At 44.4% G+C, this 5,226-nt stretch overlaps 1 pseudogene; it reads left to right on the top strand.

The window, feature by feature from the left end:
• Window positions 1-1,613: 1,613 nt before the first annotated feature.
• LOC123789148 (RNA-binding protein EWS pseudogene) lies at window positions 1,614-3,634 on the top strand (annotated as a pseudogene).
• Window positions 3,635-5,226: the final 1,592 nt, after the last annotated feature.

Here is a 5,226-nt window from a genome sequence, read left to right as displayed (position 1 = left end):
AACAATGGTGCCTAGAAAACGCTGATGTGAACTTAATTTTCTAAATTGGTCTGTTCTTTTGTTAACATGATGCTGAACATATTTATTCGCCTCATGCACTGTTTCTTTTGTTAGAACAGGGCTCCCGCACAAAGATATAAAGATTGAGACACAGATCTACATACGTATCATTGATATGTAAACAATTAAAAATCTAGTAATCTAAATCCTAGTAGCTTCATAAAATGAAGTTCTAGGTAGTAAATTAATCTTTGCAAGACTAAGGGCTTAAAAGAAGACAGAAAAGACCATCGAAGGTCACAATTTGCATATTGATCTAACTGTATGCTTATTCTCTTACAAACACATAATTAACTTTGCTTTTATTGAATTTTGGTTCTAAACCAATTTTATTAGTCATAGTTTCACTAGTAATTTCAGTGAAGTATGAGAGACAAATGTTAGTTAAGAAGGTAGCATGTATACTAATGTATCTGGATATTAGATTTAATACACACCAAAAGTACTGCTTTGTAGGTACTGGGTTTGATCAATAGCTATGGTCCATTCTTACAGTATTTCTTAGGGCAGGAAATATTTCACAGTTAGAACTAAATTGAGTCTTAAGGTTATAATACAGAGGAGATATAAAAGTAAGCCATTATCAGAAGCCCCAATTATCTGGTGTAAGAGCAGGAGAATTAACTGCAGTAATATGATCTCTCCCTAAGTACTGGAATTCTTTTAAATGTCTTCACTGTGATCACATAGTAGTAGAAATTGCACTGATTTGGGAATCAGGAGATTGAAGCTGAGTCCTGGCTGTGCCATTTATTAGTTGTAGGACTCTGAACGAGATGGTTTGACTCAATAGCTCTGAGTTTCCTCATGTGGGAAATGGGAATAATTATATTTAATATTAATACTTGTTCTACATACCTTATAGGTCTGTCTTGAGGAGTCAATGGAACTCATCTGTTGATTCATCAGCAAGACTTTAGTATCTATGCCAGATAATGGATATTAAAAAGATTTGTAAATTTCAAAGCCCTATAGAAATAAAGGGGATTATTTAATAGAGAAAATATTTTATTTGGGTACTGACTATTAGAGTAAGAAACATAAATGTGGAACTTTTAGATATCTTATTTTTTTTTTAAAGATTTTATTTATTTACTTGACAGAGACAGCCAGGGAGAGAGGGAACACAAGCAGGGGAAGTGGGAGAGAAAGAAGAAGGCTCCCACCGGAGGAGCCTGATGCGGGGCTCGATCCCAGGACTCTGGGATCACGCCTTGAGCCGAAGGCACACGCTTAATGACTGTGCCACCCAGGCACCCCAGATATCTTATTGAACAGAAAAATGACATTTTAATTGATACAAAGCCATGTCTCCATGGCTTAGGCAAAAGATAAATATTTCAGCATTTTCTCCCTAACCTAACACCAATGCTGAACTCGTCCTATATATGTAGGAAATTCTAAGTGTGTGTATGTATATATACACAAATAGCCATACAACACATACTATATGTATAGTATACATACACTCTATGGAGAGTCTACATGATGAAGTAGAAAATAGGAAATTAGGCAGTGCGGCGCCTAGAGGGAAAGCTAGAGGGAGACGGACATTGAGAGAACGAGAAGGAAGGAGAGAAAATGACGTCCACGCATTACAGTACCTATAGCCAAGCTGCAGCCCAGCAGGCCCAACCCACTCAAGGATATGCACAGACCACCCAGGCATATGGGCAGCAAAGTTATGGAACCTATGGACAGCCCACTGATGTCAGCTATACCCAGGCTCAGACCACTGCGACCTATGGGCAGACTGCCTATGCAACTCCTTATGGACAGCCTCCCGCTGGTTATACTACTCCAACTGCCACCCAGGCATACAGTCAGCATGTCCAGGGGTACGGCACTGGTGCTTACGATACCACCACTGCTACAGTCACTACCACCCAGGCCTCCTATGCAGCTCAGTCTGCTTATGGCACTCAGCCTGCTTACCCAGCCTATGTGCAGCAGCCGGCAGCCACCGCACCTGAAAGACCGCAGGATGGTAACAAACCCACTGAGACTAGTCAACCTCAATCTAGCACAGGGGGTTACAACCAGCCCAGCCTAGGATATGGACAGAGTAACTACAGTTATCCCCAGGTACTTGGGAGCTACCCCATGCAGCCAGTCACGGCACCACCATCTTACCCTCCTACCAGCTACTCCTCTACACAGCCGACTAGTTATGATCAGAGCAGTTACTCTCAGCAGAACACCTATGGACAGCCGAGCAGCTATGGACAGCAGAGTAGCTATGGTCAACAAAGCAGCTACGGGCATCAGCCGCCCACTAGTTATCCCCCCCAAACTGGATCCTACAGCCAGGCTCCAAGTCAATATAGCCAACAGAGCAGCAGCTATGGGCAGCAGAGTTCATTCCAACAGGACCACCCCAGTAGCATGGGTGTTTATGCACAGGAGTCTGGAGGATTTTCCAGACCAGGAGAGAACCAGAGCATGAGTGGTCCTGATAACCGGGACAGGGGAAGAGGGGGATTTGATAGCGGAGGCATGAGCAGAGGTGGGCGGGGAGGAGGACATGGTGGAATGGACGCTGGAGAGCGAGTTGTCTTCAATAAGCCTGGTGGACCCATGGATGAAGGACCAGATCTTGATCTAGGCCCACGTGTAGATCCAGATGAAGACTCTGACAACAGTGCAATTCATGTGCAAGGCTGAAATGACAGTGGGACTCTAGATGATCTGGCAGACTTCTTGAAGCAGTGTGGAGTTGTTAAGATGAACAAGAGAACCGGACAACCCATGATCCATATCTACTTGGACAAGGAAACAGGAAAGCCCAAAGGTGATGCTACAATGTCCTATGAAGACCAACCAACTGCCAAGGCTGCCGTGGAGTGGTTTGATGGGAAAGATTTCCAAGGGAGCAAGATTAAGGTGTCTCTTGCTCAGAAGAAGCCTCTGATGAACAGCGTGCGGGGTGCTATGCCTCCCCATGAGGGCAGAGGGATGCCGCCGCCGCTCCGTGGAGGTCCCGGGGGCCCAGGATGTCCTGGGGGCCCCATGGGTCACATGGGAGGCTGTGGAGGAGACAGAGGTGGCTTTCCCCCAAGAGGGCCCCGGGGTTCCTGAGGGAACCCATCCGGAGGAGGAAACGTCCTGCACCGAGCTGGAGACTGGCAGTGCCCCAATCCGGGGTGTGGAAACCAGAACTTCGCCTGGAGAACAGAATGCAACCGGTGTAAGGCCCCAAAGCCTGAAGGCTTCCTTCCACCACCCTTTCCACCCCTGGGCGGTGACCGTGGCAGAGGCGGCCCTGGTGGCATGCGGGGCGGAAGAGGAGGCCTCATGGACCGCGGTGGTCCTGGTGGCGTGTTCAGAGGTGACCACGGTGGAGACAGAGGGGGTTTCCGTGATGGCCAGGGCATGGACCAAGGTGGCTTTGGTGGAGGAAGACAGGGCGGCCCTGGTGGGCCCCCTGGACCTTTGATGGAACAGATGGGAGGAAGAAGAAGCGGACGCGTAGGACCTGGAAAAATGGATAAAGGCAAGCACCGTCAGGAACGCAGAGACCGGCCCTACTAGACGCAGAGACCGGCCCTACTAGACGCAGAGACCCTGCAGAGCTGCACTGACTACCAGATTTATTTTTTAAATCAGAAAAAAATGTTTTAAATCTATAATTCCATATTTATAATGTTGGCCACAACATTATGATTATTCCTTGTCTGTACTTTAGTATTTTTCACCATTTGAGAAGAAACATTAAAACAAGTTAAATGGTTAAAAAAAAAAAAAAGAAAGAAAAAGAAAATAGAAAATAGAAAATCAGAAAACCTGGATTATAGTCCTAACTCTGCAGTATACACGTTCAGCACATACTATGTATATACTATGCCTTGTATCTGTATGTGTATATATGTGTGTAAATACATGCATATGTGTGTGTGTGTGTGTGTATACAAGCACACACATACACATATCTGAATATCATCCTCTAAAGCCTCAGGATTTGCACATGGTTGAATTCTAAGGCAGCTGCTGCCATAGATTAAATCTATACCAGGATGGGTCCAGTGGGAGAGCAAAGGTCAGAGTCACATCCAGGATGCCCTGGGAAGTCCAGAATATCAGCTAATCAAAAATATTTATATGGTTCACTCCTTTGTACAGTCAGTCCTAACTGCTCTAGAGAGAAAATAAACAGAAGAAAAAATAGTCCTTAACCTTAAACTGCTCACAATTCAGCAGAAAATCAGAAAAGATATAAATGTCTTCTGAAACTTTCACAGAACAACCCACGTGCAAATGAATACCATATTGTGCAGTTTTTCTCTTTCTTCCTAATCTCACCTGGGCTCTTTAAGAATAGTCCAGAAAAGCCACTTTTCTGAGACAGAGAAAAAAGGGGTTAACAATGTTCTGGTCACTGAATTGAATGCTTTACTTGAAGAAACAGACTCATAGATTTTAAGTATCCCAAACAGTATCATAAATCTAGTAAAGTAACATAACCAGGTTGCACACCGAAGTCTGATTCCAATGCTCTTAACCATGACACCATATGATAACTTGTAAGAATGCTGAAAACTATAATAATGTTACTGGACTTTTTTCTTTTTAGAAATCTTAGTAATTGTGGGGGCACCTGGGTGGCACAGTCGTTAAGTGTCTGCCTTCGGCTCAGGGCGTGATCCCAGCGTTCTGGGATCGAGCCCCACATCAGGCTCTTCCGCTGGGAGCCTGCTTCTTCCCCTTCCACTGTCCCTGCTTGTGTTCCCTCTCTCGATGGCTGTCTCTCTCTTTCTGTCAAATAAATAAATAAAATCTTTAAAAAAAAAAAAAAGAAATCTTAGTAATTGTGAAGAAAATTCTATTGAGACTACCTCTATGTCCTACCCATAATACATGAAAACCACTGTGGTAGATTGAGTGCAAAGAGGCTGGACAATGAAGATGGATTTGAACACCATCCAACTGTCACTGAGTTAAAGGAATGTCAAGATGCTTGCTAGTTGACAGCTACCCAAGAGTCCCCGTCTGCTCTTTTAGAGAACCAAGCAGGAAGTATAGGAAAGAATGCTGGGTAGGCTGATATGATGAGGAAGAGGAGTCTTAGTGATAGCTATGCACTATTCTATCTAAAACAGATCCAAACTCCAAGAGTGCCCCAAATCAATTGATGCTCTTAGGGTCAAAGGATTCCCTCTTTTCCAAACA

This window comes from Ursus americanus, chromosome 3 (assembly GCF_024610735.1).
Source record: "Ursus americanus isolate L20-20 chromosome 3, mUrsAme1.1.p, whole genome shotgun sequence".
NCBI lineage: Eukaryota > Metazoa > Chordata > Mammalia > Carnivora > Ursidae > Ursus > Ursus americanus.
This window is presented reverse-complemented; position numbering and strand designations above follow the sequence as displayed.